The 18,048-nt window shown below is 40.6% G+C and overlaps 1 non-coding gene across 1 annotated transcript; it reads left to right on the top strand.

Moving 5' to 3' along the window:
- Positions 1 to 360: 360 nt before the first annotated feature.
- On the top strand, positions 361 to 474 carry LOC116899921. The gene has a single exon (XR_004387892.1). It is a non-coding gene; the product is annotated as a 5S ribosomal RNA (ribosomal RNA).
- The last annotated feature ends 17,574 nt before the right edge of the window (positions 475 to 18,048 follow it).

Here is an 18,048-nt window from a genome sequence, read left to right as displayed (position 1 = left end):
CCTCTCTCAGAGGATTCTAGCCTGTGTCCAATTGACATAAAATTAGCGAGCACAACTGACCCCTTGCCAATTTTACACACAACACCTTTTAATACATACCCGTCTCTCTCCCTTTTTTTTTTTTTGGTTCATCCCCAACATCTCAGAATAATAAATATCACCAACATAAAACAGATTGCAAATTTAAAAGTCCCACAGTCTTTACCATTTCAAACACTTTAAAAGTTCAGTCTCCATAAAGATCCAAAATGTCTTTTAAAATCCAAAATATCTTTTAAAAATTCAAAGTCTCTCAACTGTGGGCTCCTATAAAACCAAAACTAAGTTAAGTACTTTCTTACTTTAAGAAGGGAGAACCAGGTCTACGGCCATACCACCCTGAACGCGCCCGATCTGATCTCGGAAGCTAAGCAGGGTCGGGCCTGGTTAGTACTTGGATGGGAGACCGCCAGGGAATACCGGGTGCTGTAGGCTTTAAAAAAAAAAAAAAAAAGAAAAAAAAAAGAAAGAAAAAAAGAAGGGAGAACCAGGGCACAGTCAACCTAAACAATGGAAAGGCCCACCCTCACAGTGTAAATAATTCAATCTTCTATATCAGGGATTTACTCACGATTTTCTGGGCTCCTCCAAAGGATTTGGGCCACTTTTCCGGCTCCTCCCTCTGTAGCTCATATAGTTAGTTCCTCATCTAGGCTCTGGTTGGCTCCACTCCACTGCCACTGGTGGTCCTGTTAGTTGTCCCATGGTACTGGCATCCCCCAAATTCTAGGATCTTCTACGGCAACCGAATTTACCTTCACCAATAGCATCTCTTGGGCTCTCTTCCTCGTGCCAGCCCTCAGTTTCTCTGCATGACCCCTTCAGCCCTTCAGGGGCTTCCCCTGCTACTCCAGCTGCACCTTCACCAGCGGCCGCTCACAGAGCCAAGCCTCAGCTGCTCTCCATGATTCCCTTCGTGCCTTCAAAACCAGGACCACCTGGGAGACTCTTACACGTGACCAGGTTTGGCCGCCAGCATGAGGTAAAACCATGGCCACCTCTGAACACAGCTTACATATGCTGACTCCGACCAAGCGTTTCTGGAAAGATTTCACCTCGCACTTCTTAGTCATGGATGATTCTTCAGCCCTAGCTGAACAGCATCCATTGTCCCAGCCAAATGGAGGTTTTCTTTAGTGTTTCTGGTCTCTTGTTAATCAAAGCTAATTCTTCAGCTCCAGCCGACCAGACACCATAGATTCTTCACACAAATGTCCTCGTAGAGTCTTTGCTTCCCTATGAAACTTCACAAACCAGGCCTCCATCGTCTACATTACTTTCAACATTCTTATCTTCCACAGAAGAGCCCACAGGGCTCAACACTCAGTGGCTTTCCTAGAGCAATGTTCCAAAGTCCTTCCACAACTCTCCAGAAAGCAACACGGTCAGGTGTGTCGCAACAGTTCCTCACTAACCTGGTACCAGTTGGTCTTAATTATAGTTACAATTGCGATGATGAAACACTATGTCCAAAAGCAAGTCAGAGAGGAAAGGGCTCACTTGGCTTACACTTCCATATCCATAGTTCATCACTGAAGGAAGTCAGGACAGGGACCCAAACAGCAGGAACCTGGAGTCAGAAGCTGAGGCAGAGGTCCTGGAGAGGTTCTGCTTAGTGTCTTGTTCTTATGGCTTGCTCAGCCTGCTTTCTTACAGAACCCAGGACTACCAGCCAAAGGATATCACCACCCACCATAGGGTGGACCCTCCCACATCAACCACTAATTAAGAAAATGCTCTACATGATTGCCTACAGCCTTACCTTATGGAGGCATTTTCTTATTTGTGGCTTCCTCCTTTCAGATGGTTCTAGACTGGGCCAAGTTGACATAAAATTAACCATCAGTGATGGAGAAAATAAGACATTCCATGAGAAAAGCAAGTTTAATCAAAATCTATTACAATCCAGCCCACCAGAAGGTGCTAGAAGGAAAACTTCAACTTAAAGAGGTTAACCACACCCAGGAAAAAGGGAATAAATAATTCTAGACCAGTAAATCACACACACACACACACACACACACACACACACACACCACTACCACCACCACCACCACTGCAAGATAACAGAAATCAACAAACACTGCTCATTGATACCAGTCAATATCAAATGTCTCAATTCCCCAATAAAAAGACACACTAACAAAAGATGTGAAAAGAGGATCCATCCTTTTGCTATATCTAAGAAACTTAGCATTGAGGATAGCCATTACCTCAGGGTAAAATGATAGAAAAAGATATTTCAAGAAAATAGACTGAAGAAGAAAGCTGTTGTCTCCATTTTAATACCTGACAAAAGTGTTCAAACAAAAAACTAATCAAAAGAGCTAGGGAAGAACTTTCATCAAAGAAAAAGCCTACTAAGAGGACATCCCAGTTCTTAACATCTATGCACTAAACACGAAGATACTCAAGTTTATAAAAAGACACTACTACAGTGGAAATCACATTTTGACCCTCACACACTGAGAGTTTGAGACTTTGATATCCCACTCTTGACAATAGACAGGTCATCCAGATAAAATCTAAATAGGAAAATGCTGGAACTAACTGACAGTATAAATCAAATGGACCTGGCAGATATTTACAGAACATTTCACCCAAACAAAAGAATATAGCTTCTTAGAACCTCATGGAACCTTCTCCAAGACTGACCACATATTTGATCAACAAAGCAAGTTACAATGGATGCAAGAAAATTGAAATATTTCCTTGCATTCTCTCTGACCACCATTGATTAAATGTGGATATTATCAGCAGGAGAAACTGCAAAAAGCTTATAAACATGGAAACTGAACAATTCTCTACTGAGTGAGAAATGGGTCAAGACAGAAATTAAGGAAGAAATAAATTAGAAATGAATGAGAATGAATATACAACATATCTAACATATGGGACACAATGAAGGTGGTTCTAAGACATAGGTTCACAGGACTAAGAGTCTACATAAAATAATGGAGAAATATCATACTATTAACTTAACAGCACACTTGAAATCTTTAAAACAAAATGAAGAAATCACACCCAAAGTGAGTAGACAAGGGGTACTCAAACTCAGGGCCGAAACCTATGAAATAGAAACAAACAAACAATAGAAAGAATCAAGGAAACAAAGAGTTGGTTCTTTGAGAAAATAAAAAAAAATATTGATAAATCCTTGTCTAAATTAACTAGAAGGTGAATAGAGAACATGCAAATTAGCAAAATTAGAGAGAGGGCATCATAAGAACAGACATCAAGAATATCCAGAGAACCATAAGGACATACTTTAAAAACTTGTACTCTACCAAATTAGAAAATCTTCTTACAAACAGATAATTTTCTCAATAGTACCACTTACCAAAGTTAAATCAAGATCAGACAAGCAATTTAAACAGAGTCATTAAAATTTTCCCAACCAAAAATACAAAGCCAGATTCCATCAGATTTTCCAAGAGGACTTAAAGCCAATACTGTTCAAATTATTTCAGAAAATAAAGCAGAAGAAACATTCTATAATTTGTTTTTATGAGACCACAATTACTCTGATACCCAAACCACATAACACCCAACAATGAAGGAGAATTACAGACCAATTTCTCTTATGAACACAGATGCAAAAATATTCTCAATAAAATACTGGATTCAATCCCAGAGATTGAGGGACAGCTCAACATACATATATGAGTAAATGTAATCTACCACACAAACAAACCGAAGGACAGAAACCACATGATTGTCTCATTAGCTGCAAAAAGGCCTTTGACAAAAATCCAACACCTCTTTATAATAAATGTCCTGGAGAGAATGAAGATACAGGGACATACCTCAAATAATAAAGGCCGTTTACAGCAAGTCCATAGCCAACACTAGCTTAAAGAGAAAGTCAAAGTAATTCCACTAAAACCAGGAACAAAGCAAGGTTGTCCACTTTGTCTGTACAAATTCAGTAAAGTATTGAAGTCTTAGCTAAACCATAAGGCAACTGAAGGAGAGCAAGATGGGGTACAAATTGGAAAGGAAGAAGGCAAAGTATCTTCATTGACAGATGATATGATAGTATTTGTAAGTGATCATAAAACCTCCACAGGGAAACTCCTACAGCTGATCAGCAAGGTATCTGGATGCATAATTAATTCATAAAAAGGAATAGTTCTCCTAAATACAAATAGCAAATCAATGAGAAAGAAAACTGGCAGACAACGCCTTCTACAATAGCCTCAAATAATATCAAGTATCTTGAGGTAACTAACCAAGCAAATGAAAGACTTATAGGACAAAAACCTCATGTCTTTCCCTGAACAACCCAGGCTGTTGTCAAGACTACAGATTGTTCTCCACAGTGACAGCAAGACCCCATTGCTGAGGACACAATTCATGGATCATGTAGAAGTTGAGCTTCTATGAGTGTCTACAGAGAGCCTTCATCACTCCTATGTTCTAGTGTCTTTGGTACAGGAAGGTATTCTGCCTGCTACCAAATGAGAAATGTAAACCCAACCCTGTCACAAAACCCATTATCTACAATGATGTCCTGCCTATATAATATGTGTCTTAGTTAGGGTTTTACTGCTGTGAACAGATACCATGATCAAAGCAATTCTTTTTTTTTTTTCCGGAGCTGGGGACTGAACCCAGGGCCTTGTGCTTCCTAGGCAAGCGCTCTACCACTGAGTTAAATCCCCAACCCCGATCAAAGCAATTCTTATAAAAAAAAAAAAAGACCAAAACAACAACATTTAATTGGGGCTGGCTTATAGGTTCAGAGGTTCAGTCCATTATCATGAAGGAGGGAGCATGGCAGCATCCAGGCAGGCATGGTGCGGGAGGAGCTGGGAGTTCTATGTCTTCATGTGAAGGCTAGGAGAAGACTGGCTTCCAGGTAGCTAGGATACAGTCCTTAAAGACCATGTCCACAGTGATAGATTTATTCCAACAAGGCCACACCTACTCTAACAAGGCCACACCTCCAAATAGTGCCACTCCCTGGGCCAAGAATATTCAAACCACCACAATGGGCAATAGTGGCGCAAAGCTTATGTGAGTAACAGACCAATATCAGATTTGATTTAAAGCCCACTCAACCAGAGGGAACCCATATACTGCTTGAGTGATCAAGTGCCTGAGACTGTATAATCCAGGGACCTCAGGGGAAAGCCATGCATAATTGCTCTAAAAAGAAAAGTAAGAATAAAGTGGCCCCTAACCACATTCTGCTGTATACTTGTAGATTGTGCCTCGCTCAGCCATCATCAGAGAAGTTTCTTCCTGTAGCAGATGGGAACAGACATGGAGACCCACAGCCAGGGTTTGCAGAGTGAGAGATCTTGGAACACTCAGCCCTAAATTGGATCATCAAATCACTCCCATCATGGCTTCGGGAATGCTGGGGAAGGGGAGGCAGAAGAGGGCACCAAGAAAACAGACCCCCTAAATCAACAGGATCAAAGCACATACGGACTCAGATCCTGAGGAGCGAGCTCAGGGCTGCACAGGGCTGTACCAAGTCCTCTGTGTATCAATTACAGGTTCCAGTTTAGTGTTTTTATGGGATTCCTGAGCGTCGGAATGAGTGGGTCTCTGATTCTCGTGCTCTCGGGCTCTTTTCCTTCTGTTTGTTTTGTCCCGATTCCAAACTGTTAGGTTTTTGTTATATTTTGTTAATTATATTATGTCACATGTTAAAATTTATATTATTATTCTTTAGAAGCCTGTTCATTTTTTCAATGAGAGATAGAGAAGGATCCAGACGGGGAGGATCTGGAATTGAGGAGGGGAATTAAGGAGGAAGCGGGAACAGAAATGGAAAAGTTGTAATCAGGATATAGGTGAGAAAAAAAATCTATTTTCAGTAAGAGAAGGAAAATTCTGAAAAGAAAAAAAAAATCAAGTGACTATCATTAATGCCCCCAGGACACACAGACTTTATAAACAGTCTGATTTCTGGCATCTCTCGGGCTGTTTGTGCTGTCCCGGTGTTTGCAGGGTCAAAGCTGTTATCTCTAAGAATGGGCAGAGTCGTGAGTACACCCCTCTGGCTTATACACCGGGTGTGACACAAGCAACCGTCATGGTCAGCAGAAGTGGACTTCAGGAGACACTCTACATCCAGGAGACATGGGAGTAGATTGTTGAGGACATCAGCACCTACATCAAGAAAACTGGCACATGTCTGGCAAAGTAAGCTTTTTGACAGTTTCTGATTGAAACAATGCCATGCTGTTGTTGGGTGCTGGTGTGTCTTGGTAGCTGGGACAGGGGAGGTGGCAAGGCCAGTGGAGCCAATCTGGTAAAGGTTAGGATTCTCTTATCCTTACTGTCAGCTGGAGAAGCCTCTGTCACTGCCCCTCAATGGTCTCTAATGCTAGTGGTAGTTGGACTGCCTCTGAACGCTAAGTGGAGACCAGTGTTCTCAAACATGTCACAACTGAAATAAAGTCTATTGAAATGGGGAAAAAATCATCGAAAGAGGCCATTCATGCAAACAAACCAGGTCTGTGTGTGTTTTTTTAAAAACTCTGTCTTGGATTTTAAAATCATCGTTTTTCAATTGTGAGTTTTATAATTGTGTATAAACTATGTGTGTATTAAAAACTATGATTCCTGGGGGGGGGGAGTATAACATCATAAAAAAGCCAAATATTTTCCTCAAAAGTAGGACGCTCTAGTTTAATTTCTACCACTGCTTTCTGTAAAGATTATGGATAAAAAACGTAATATGCCTTCTCTTCTACTTTCCCCATCTCTAATGCTGTATGATGTCTAAAGTCCTCTGCAGTGCTATAAGGTGATTCTGGTCACATTCATTTAAGTAATGCTGCCATTACTGATGTTAAAACATCTGTGTGATTCCCACCAGTCCTTGCGTTTGAAGACTCACACTGCATGCAGGTGACAAGACTTCCTACTCTTGCCCCCTCTTCCCTGCTCCCAGGCTACTGAGAGTTTTGTTTTTCTTCTTTCCCACCTACCGTCGTCTCTTGGCCTGGTGACCCCAAGGGGAGCTCCGTGAACAGAAGGAAGCCTTGGACACAGCAAAGGACTGGCCCCTGGACTGGGTTGCAGGCAGCAACTGGCTTCATGCCTATGTTCTTTTTAGTCTGAGTTATCTGAAGTAGGGACAGTGTACAGGGTAAAGGACATTAAATCCACATGAAAAGACTGCACATCCAGATACTGCCTCTGTCAATTTCTGGTTCCTGTGAGCACGAGAGAAATGCATTCAATTTGAATAAGACATGGTTCCCTTTCTGTAAAATGACAACTATGTTAAGAATCGATTAAAAGGTGTGACAGTGCTGGCATGGTGGTACGCTGTGAGCGCTCATCACAGCCACTCTCATTTCTTTCCTTCCTGTAATTCCACTACTAACAACAGTTCCCAGGGGTTGGCGACAATGGTCCCATAAAGCAATAGTCTATGTACCACAGAGACTCGAACAGAAATTTATCTCTTCATTGGGGTTTGTTGACAGTTTGAAATGAGCCTTGGATAAACAATAGCCTTGTCTGAGGTGGCCTGCTATTCTCTCCTCTGATGCTTGTGTTTAAAAAATACATGAGGATTTTTCAGTTCAGAACCTGAGAGAGAGAAAGGACATGAACCTCAAACAAGATCAGAAGATATTTTAGTGCCTCCTCTCCCCCCCTCCCCGCCCTTTGGAAATAGCAAGTGCAAATTACTATCAAAGCAGACAGAGTTCTGGACAGCAGCCTGAGGAAAGAGTGTGGCTAGCATTGATCTTGGTCAACATCAGTGTTGTTTCCAATCAGGAATCAACAAATGCCAAATTGGAATTCTGAGCTCAGACCTGTCAGTGCCCTGTCTCCATAGTTACTTTTGGTGAGTGTTTTTAGGGACACAATTATAAGGCAGATGGGGAAGCTGCATGATTGACAGGATGAGCATTTGCTGTGAGAGGGGGAACCTCTTCACCTGGTAAGGAAGGCGGGGCTGAGGCTGGGCGGAGCTGGGGCCCTGAAGCCCAAAGGCTCTGCCTTCCTTCCCTAGCCAACTACAACAAACTTGGGAGCTTAAAATAACATGTTTACTATTTTATGTTCTGAAGGTCAGAAACCCAACAGGGTATAATACTGGGCTAAAATTCCAGTTCTTGATAGGCTTGGTTCGCTCCAGAAGCCCAAGAAGGTAACATGTTTATTTTGCTCTGTTCTTAGTTTTTGACGGCCACCACATTCCTTGTCTCGTGGCACTCAGCCACTTCCAGTGGCAGTAGTGGTCATGTAAGTCCTCGGGGCTCACCACAGTGTCTGTTCCCTTCCAGCTACTTCACCCATAGAGGCTGTCATGCTCGCAGTGGATCTTCCTGGGTAGTCGAGGGCCATCTAAGTCCGTTGACAGATAAAACTAAGTCTAGCTGAGACCTTAATCACATTATACTCTGCTACACAGCACAGTATTCCGAGAGTCAGGACTAACTTTGGGTGTCTTATTTGGGGTCTACAGTGTTTCATGTCAGTAAGTGCACACGTGAGAGGATCTATGAAGACTGTCTGAGCTTTTTGGTTTTGTGGTTGTTTCTGGAAAGTGACTAGATTGAAACTGTCCCCAAAGATGGAGATTGAATAAGGAAGGAAAGCTGGGAATAAACAGAGCAGTCAGACTTGGAGAGAAAGTGGCATTCCTTTCCACTGGCCCACATCCTTCAACAGAGTGATTCCATATTAAGGGCCTGGAGAGATGGCTCAGTGGTTAAGAACACTGGCTTCTATTCCACAGGACTTGGGTTCAATTCTCAGAGCCTATATGGTGGCTCACGACTATCTCTAATTCCAGTGGGATTTTTCTCTCTTCTCGACATGTTAGGCACCAGACACAAAAAGTATGCAGACACACATGAAGGCAAAACACCCATACATGTAAAATACTAAAATAATTTAAAATATATCTTGTTTTAGAAATCCCATCTAAATATAGTGGGGGTAAAGATTTGTGAATGAAACACTCACTGCACATGGCACTAGTGGATATAAATGAGGAGACTAGCAGTTGTGAATTGTCAGATTTAATATAAGATCATCCCCCCGACTGTATTTTCTGTGGCCATAAAAGAGCATTTTTTATTTTAGAGCAAGAAATTTTATTTTTAGCTTTTATTGAGTCTATTTTAGCTCTCTTCAGTGCCTCTTCCCTTTTTTTTTTCCAGGCTTGACCTACTATTCATCAACTTAAAAATTGAATAACTAGTAAATGTGCCTGCAAGAGGTGAGAGAATACATCATAAACACTCTAGACCAAGGTTTTATGGAGCATTAAGTTAGACTCAACCAAACAGGCACTACAGAAGTGACGACACATCTGATGAACTCTTTTTTAGAGAACTGTTACAAGATGCTAGAGAAGCGGAGAGGACAGGAGTCTGTCTACCCGGGAGCCCTTTAAATCATGAAGGCCTTATCTTCTGGAAGCCCCATCTGAGCTGAGGTCATCACTGGATACATGGGATAATTGTTATCTGAGCTGAGGTCATCACTGGATACATTGGATAATTGTTATGAGCTGAGGTCATCACTGGATACATTGGATAATTGTTATCTGAGCTGAGGTCATCACTGGATACATTGGATAATTGTTATGAGCTGAGGTCATCACTGGATACATTGGATAATTGTTATCTGAGCTGAGGTCATCACTGGATACATTGCATACATTGTTACATTGGTGCGTGTTAGTTTAGAATCCAAACAGTATTTTGAGAGCTCATTTTTACCTCTTATTTTTCTTTCCATCTGTGTCCAGATGATCTATACCTCGTAAGCCACCTTCCAGACCCTCTGGAACCAGCTAAGGTGAATCGGGTGAATCTATAGAATACTACTGAGCATGCGCGTGTGGTTACTGTGTCCTCACCAGCTTGCTCCTACTTAATGGTCTGATGTTTTTAGCTTTCTCTGTTGTGAGGCAGATCAGCTGTGAAGCTCTGCTCTGGCAAATCTTCTGAATCCCCTGACTTTTCTATGGTTTTGTCTCATGGGAATGGAAAATTTGTATTTACTTCCCTATTATGCAAACCAACACACAGAATCCGGCTATGTTTTCTTGTGTATTCAGACGATCCTCTCAGGTGGCCTAGTCTCTGTCACTTCATTTTAGTAGGCAAAGGAAACAGTCCTATAGAACCGGGAAATGAACTGCTTTCTAGAAACTCCAGTATCGACAGAATCCCAGGGTTTGTTTGGAAAAGATCTACAGATTCTAGTATTATTTATTTGTGTGTATTCCATACCAACTTCTAAAGTAATGCCTTACTCTGCCATACTAGAAAAACTTAAAAATAAAACAGAAAAACAACAAGTAAAAAGTAAAACCCCACACAAAATACAGGGTTATTTATAGCTATAGGGAAAGTCTCATTAAAATCAATTCATGGTAAACATTTCTTGAATTATTCTTATATATACATCGATCCAATCCAAGATCTCAAACATCTTTAAATTCACTTCAATGCATCATTCATACAAGGAAATGCATGTTGGAGAAGGAGGAGGAGGCTACACAGCATAAAAATCTTGGAGAAATTCAGGATATTTTGATTTTATCCTAAAGAAATGAAAATCATTGAACTCTTAGGATGGCGTCTGATGTGTAACACTGAAGACCTGTGGAGATTAAGTTTGAGGAACCAAAATAAGACAATTAAAGAGGGTACCAGGAAGTCAGGGAGCTATGAATAAAGGCTTTGATGAGATTCATGGTATTAATAGAAAAGAATAAAGTGACAAAACTAACATCCTAACATTATCAAATTGGCAGAATTCGCTGATGAATTGGAGTTGAGACATGAAGGGAAGGAAGATATCTGACAGATAATGTTCAGAATTGGTTGTTATACATGTTCCGTGTAAATGCAATCACCTCCAGGAGCCAGATAAAAAAACAAGAGACTTAGTAGTTAATGGATCCTCAATCCTTGGAACAGTGGAAAGATTCTGAATATTTGTGTGTGTGTGTGTGTGTGTGTGTGTGTGTGTGTGTGTGTGTGTGTGTGAGAGAGAGAGAGAGAGAGAGAGAGAGATTGTGTTATATACCCACAAGAAAGAGATTGTGTGATATACTCACAATACAATAATACAATTCCAATTATCTTCTATGCCTATGTTTATGTGCATATAAACATACATATATACTTTACATATACTTAGGAAGGAATTTAGATGGAATTATAGTAACATGTTAATAATGGCTGAAAGTACTGAGGTTTTGAGCAAATAAATGTTACAGCTACGATTATTTATAGCACTGTAATTAAAGTTATAGCTCAGCTTCCTCACGACTCTTAAGTCCTTCTTCCATTGATACAGCCTCTGAATGATTTCTGCTTTCAGTTCATTGAGCCATCAGATTGGGGTTCTACAAATAACCCAAGATGACCCCTTCCTCCAGGTTATTTATTTTATGTAAGATAATATATTTAGAGAGGTAAAGCTTGAAGCCTGGACATCTGTAGAAGACCACTGTTCTCTCTGTCCCAACAGTTCAAGGATAAACTTTAATTAATGTTATCTCTTGACCTAACTACTTCTCACTGCTCTATACTATTAATATATGACGATTGAGAGTTTCCAGGACTCCTTCTGCTCCATCAGAATAGTCAGAGATCTATGTCTGCATCAACTCTGATAACTGATCATAACTTCCTTCATAACAACAGACACGTGAGATAGTCACTACAGGGGTGGAGAGAGCCAGTTATGCACTTGTTAAGTCTATAACAGTTTGACAGAAAATATTTTCAACAAAATCATAGAAGAAAATTTTCCTAACCTAAAGAAAGATATGCCTATTAATGTACATGAAACTTAAAGAACACCAAATAGATTGGACCAAAAAAAGAAAACAAAATTCTCTTGCCACATAATAATCAAACTAGTAAATACACATAACAAAGAAAGAATATTAAAAGCTGCAAGGGAAAAGGCCAAGAAACATATATTAGAATTACACCTGACTTCTCAACAGAGACTTTGAAAGCCAGGAGGACCTGGGCAGATGTCTTGCAGTCTTTAGGAGATCACATGTACCAGCCAAGACTACTATATTCAGCAAAACTTTTGATTACTGTAGGAGAGAACAAGATATTCCACGACAAAACCAAATTTAAACAATACACATCCACAAATTCAGCACCACAAATGAAACTAGGAGAAAAAAAACCAAAAACCTCCAACCTAAGGAGGTTGAGGTTAATTACACACAAGAAAACACAGGAAAAAAATAATTTTGAACCAGGAAAAAATGAAAGAAGGGAAAGCCACACACCCAACCAACAACATCAACATAAGAGGGATTAACAGTCACTGATCTTTAATATCTCCAACATCAATGGACCCAGTTCCCCGAGAAAACAGATGTCTACAAAACATTTCACCCCAATGAAACGTATACACCTTCTTCTTAGCACCTCACAGAATCTTCTCCAAAATTGGCCATATACTTAGTCACAAAACAAGTCTCAATAGGTACAAGAAAATTGAAATAACCCCCTTCATCTTATTAGAGCACTGTGAATTAAAGCTGGACCTCAACAACAACAGAAACACAGAAAGCTACAATCTCATGAAAACTAAATAACTCTCTACTCAGTGATCACTGGGTCAAATTTAAGTTGAAAGAAGAAATTAAAGACTTTCTGGACTTCAAAGAAGAAGAAGGCACAACATGCCCGACCTTCTGGGACACAAAGAAAGCACTAAGTGCCATAGTAAAGAAATTAGTGAGATCTCCTACTAATGACTCAACAGAACAACTGAAAGCTTTAGAACAAACAGAAGCAAACACACCCAAGAAGAGTAGATGGCAGGAAATAATCAAACTCAGAGCTGAAATCAATAAAATAGGAACAAAGAGAATCAATGAAACAAAATTGGTTCTTTGAGAAAATCAACAAGATGAACAAACTCTTAGCCAAACTAACTAAACGGTAGAGAGAGAATATCCAAATTAGCAAAATTAGAAATGAAAAGGGGACATAGCAAAAGACACTAGGGACACCCAAAGAACCATTAGGTCTTACTTCAAAAGCCTGTACTCCACAAAGTTGGAAAAATCTTAGTGAAATGGATGATTTTCTAAACCAATACCACTTACCAAAGTTAAATAAAAAGCAGGTCAACTATTTAAACAGCCATATAACCCCTAAGGAAATAGAAGCAGTGATCAAAAGTCTCCCAATCAAAACAAACAAAGAAACCCAGGGCCAGATGGTTTTAGTGCACAACTCTACCAGACTTTCAACAAGAGCCATAGCATACCAATACTCTTCAAACTATTGCAGAAAATAGAAACAGAAAGATCACTGCCAAGTTAATTATATGAGTCCACAGTCACCTTGATACTTAAATCACACAAGGAAAATTTAAACTAATTTCTTTTATGAGCATTGATGCAAAAATACTCAGTAAAATATTTCCAAACCAAATCCTAGAACACATCAAAAACATCATCCACCATGGTCATGTAGACTTCATCCAGTGATGCAGGCATAGTTCAACATATGAAAATGCTTCAATGTAATCTACCGTATGAACAAAATGAAGCAAAATGCCACATGGTCATTTCACTGGTGCTGAAAAGCCTTTGGCAAAATCCAACATCCTTTCATGATAAAAGTCCTGGAGAGATCAGGGATATAATGTACATACCTAAGCACAATAAAGGCAATATATACCAAACTGCTAATCGCCATCAACTTAAATGAAAAGAAACTTAAAGGAATCTCACTAGAATCATGGACAAGACAATGCTGTCAACTCTCTCCATAGACAATATTATTATCTTAAAGTTCTAGTGAGAACAACAAGACAAGTAAAGGAGATGAGATCAAGGGAATACAAATTAGAAAGGAAGAAGTCAGAGCATTGCTATTCACAGGTGATATGATAGTATACATAAATGACCCTAGAACCTCTACCAAAGAACTCCTACAGCTGAAAAACACCTTCAGGGAAGTGGCTGGATACAAAATTAACTAAAGAAAAACAAACAAAAAAAATAGTAACCCTCCTACATACAAATGATAAAACAGGCTGAGAAAGAAATTAAGGAAACAATACCTTTTGCAGTAGCCACACATAATATAAAATATCTTGCTGTAACTCTAACCAAGCAAATGAGACACCTGTATGACCAGAACGTCAAATGTTTGAAGAAAGAAATTGAAGAAGATATCAGATGATGGGAAGATATCCCACACTCATGGATCAGTAGGATTCACAGGCAAATGGCCATACTCTCAAAAGCAATCTACAGATCCAATGCAATTCCCATCAAAAGTCCAACACAATTCTTTACAGAACAATACTCAATTTCATATGGAAAACAACAGGATAGTTAAAACAATCCTTTACAGTAAAAGAACTTTTGGAGATATCACCCCTAATTTCAAGCTGTACTACAGAACAATAGTAACAAAAACCACATGGTACTAGCACAAAAATAGACATATTAATCAATGGAATTGAATCAAAGTAACCCACATACCTGTGGACACTTGTTTTTTGATCAAAAATCCAAAGCTATACATTGAAAAAAAGAAAGCACCTTCAACAAATGGTGCTGGTCTAACTGAATGTCTGCATGTAGAGGAATGCAAATAGAGCCATATTCATCATCCTGCACAAAACTCAAGTCCCAGTCAGTGGATCAAAGACCTCGATATTAAATCAGCTACTCTAAATCTGCTAGAAGAGAAAGTGGGGACTAACCTTGAATGCAGGTACGGGAAACAACTTCCTTAACAAAATGCCAATAGCTTACGTAGTAAGTGCAACAGTTAATAAATTGGGCCTCATGAACCTAAAAAAAACTTCTGTAATGCAAAGGGCACCATCAGTAGGACAAAACAGCAGCCAACAGAATAGGAAAAGGTTTTAACCAGCTCCACATCTGACAGAGGGTTAAATATATAAAACATCTAAAATATACAAAGAGCTCAAAAAACCAAATAACACAATTAAAAATGGGATACAGATGTAAACAGAGAATCTCTAATGACAGAAGAATCTCTAATGGAGGAGAAGGACTCAAAGAAATGTTCAACATCCCTAGTCATCAGGGAAATGCAAACAAAACACCCCGAGATTCCATCTTTTACTCATCAAAATGGCTGAGACCAAAACCTCAAGTGACAGTTCATGTTGGCGAGGTTATGGAGCAAGGGGAACAATCCTCCATTGCTGGTGACAGTGCAAACCCGCACAGCTACTTTGGAAATCAATGTGGCATTTTCTCAGAACACTGGGAGTAGATCTACCTCAAGACCCAGCTCTACCACTCCCAGGCACATATCCAGAAGAAGGTCGGCTATACCACAAAGACATGTGCTCAACTGTGTTCATAGCAGCTTTATTTGTAATACACAGAAACTGGACAACCTGGATGTCCCTCAACTGAAAAATGGATAAAAAAATGTGATACAATTGTGCCTTAGTTAGGGTTTTACTGTTGTGAACAGACACCATGACCAAGGCAACTCTTAGAAGGACAACATCTAACTGGGGCTGGCTTACAGGTTCAGAGGTTCAGCCCACTATCATCAAGGTGGGAGCATGGCAGCATCCAGGCAGGCATGGTGCAGGAGGAGCTGATGAGAGTTCTACATCTTCACCTGAAGGCTGCTAGTGGAAGACTGGCTTCAAGGCAGCTCGAAAGTGAATCTTATGACCCACACCCACCGGGACACACCTACTCCAACAGGGCTACACCTTCTAATCCTGCCACTGGGGGTGGCATATACAAACCATCACAATTTGCAACGGAGTATTACTCTGCCATTAGAAACAAGGACATCATGAAATTTGCAGGCTAATGGATGTAACTAGAAAAGGGCATCCTGAGTGAGGTAACCCAGCCCCAGAAAAATAAACATGGTGTGTACTCACTTACAAGTGGATATTAGCCATAAGTACAGGATACCCATGCCAAAACCATAGACTCAAAGAAGCTAGGGAACAAAGAAGGCCCAAGGACACTTGAATTTCACTAAGGAGAAGTAGATTAGACTTTGGGGATGTGTGAGGGGAGGGGACTGTGCCAGAGATGGGGTGGGGATGGGAACAGGTCATATGAGGTGGGGGAGGATGGACGGAGAGATTACTGGGAGAGAGTACTGGGAGTGGGAGAGATATGTCTAGAGCAAGCTAGAAACCTAGGACAATGGAATCTATAGATAAGACCCCTAGTGGTGGGGGATATGGAGCCTGAACTGGTCAGCCTCTGTAGCTAGGCAAGACTTCCAACGGAGGGACTGAGACACTGACCTAGCCACAAAAACCTAGACTCAGAATTTGTCCAGCCTTCAACATGTACAGGGATAAAAGATGGAGCAGAATATGAGGGAAGGGCCAAGCAAGGACTGGCCCAGCTTGAGACCCTTGCTGTGAGAGGGAGTCTACCTCCAACATTATTAATGGTATTCTGTTCTACTTGTAGACAGGAGCCTGCATAACAGTCATCTGACAGGAACTGAGAGGAACTGAGGCAGAGCCCTCCAGCCAAACATTAAGTGGAGCTTGAAGAATCCTGTGGAAGAAGGGGAGGAAGAATTAAAGGAGTTAGGGGCTGGTGGCTCAAGAATACCACAAGACCTAGGGTCAACTAGAGACTGGGTGCATAAAGGTTCACGGAGACTGAACTGACAACCAGAGAGCGTGAATAGGACAGATCTAGGCTCTCTGCACATGTGCAGCAGTTGTGCAGCTGGGTCTTAGGTGGGACTCCTAAAGTGGGAGCTGGGGCTGCCCTGCTCTAACTCTGTTACCCGCCTTTGGATCCCCTTCCCCTAATGGGGCTGCCTTGTTTAGCCTCAATAGAAGAAGATGTGTCTAATCTTATTGTAACTTGATATGTCAAGTCTGGTTGATATTCATGGGAGGCCTTCCCTTTTGTGAGTAGGAAGGGTGGATGGAAGAGGAGTGAAAGGAACGAAATGGAAGGAGAGGAGGGACCGGATGCTGTGATTGGGATGTAAAGTAAATAAATAGCTTAATAAATAAGAAAAAGAAAAAAATCACTATTAAATGACTCAGTAAGTCACCAAACATTTCAGTCACATCTAAGATCAAAGGCAAAAACCGAAACCAAGCCAGAACAAAACAAAACAAAAACCCTATACCTCCTATCACCACATGCAGAAATAGCGAATAAATAAAATCGAAGCTCACACAATTTTATATTAAAGTATCTTGAATGGAAGTCAGAAGTTCCTCGGAGAAAGTGATCACCATTTGTCTGAGGATAGGCACAGGGAACCTGGGAGATCTCACCATGAAGGGCCGGTCTTACACGTGCCCATGTTTCAACCCTGTGGAGACAGAGTGCTAGGTCATCACAGTGCACCACTGCATTCAAGACCTTACTTTCAATCCACTTGTAATCCAAATGGACAGGGGAGATTCTAGGGATGATCTGTTAACTCTTTCTGTCACCAGGCAGACTCCCTTGTCCCCAAATCTATCAGCATCCCTGGTTTACACACTTGGTAGTCATTTGCAATATCGAACACATGGGCACTGGGGAGAATTTCCTGAACAGAACACATAATGGCTCATGCTCTAACATCAACAATCAACAAATGGGACCTCATAAAATTGCAAAGCTTCTGTAAGGCAAAGGACACTGTCATTAGGACAAAACAGCAACCAACAGATTGGGAAAAGGTCTTTACCAATCCTACATCCGATAGAGGGCTAATATCCATTATAAACAAAGAATTTCAAGAAGTTAGACTCCAGAGAGCCAAATAACCCTATTAAAAATGGGGTACAGAGCTAAACAAAGAGTTCTCAATAGAAGAATACTGAATGGCCGAAAAGCACCTAAAGAAAATGTTCAACATCCTTAGTCATCAGGGAAACGCAAATCAAATCAACACAGAGGAACTGAAGAGTTTCTCAAATAGTCTGCTTGGTCATAGAGTCACGTATCAGGCCAGGATGGCATTTTAATGGAAGCCTGCAAATGCCAGTGATTCACTTCAAATCATTTCATATTCTCAAACGCTGCTGCTCCCA

This window comes from Rattus rattus, chromosome 4 (genome assembly GCF_011064425.1).
Source record: "Rattus rattus isolate New Zealand chromosome 4, Rrattus_CSIRO_v1, whole genome shotgun sequence".
NCBI classification, from domain to species: domain Eukaryota; kingdom Metazoa; phylum Chordata; class Mammalia; order Rodentia; family Muridae; genus Rattus; species Rattus rattus.
Note: the sequence above shows the minus strand (reverse complement) of the source record. Positions and strands in the feature narration are given on the sequence as shown.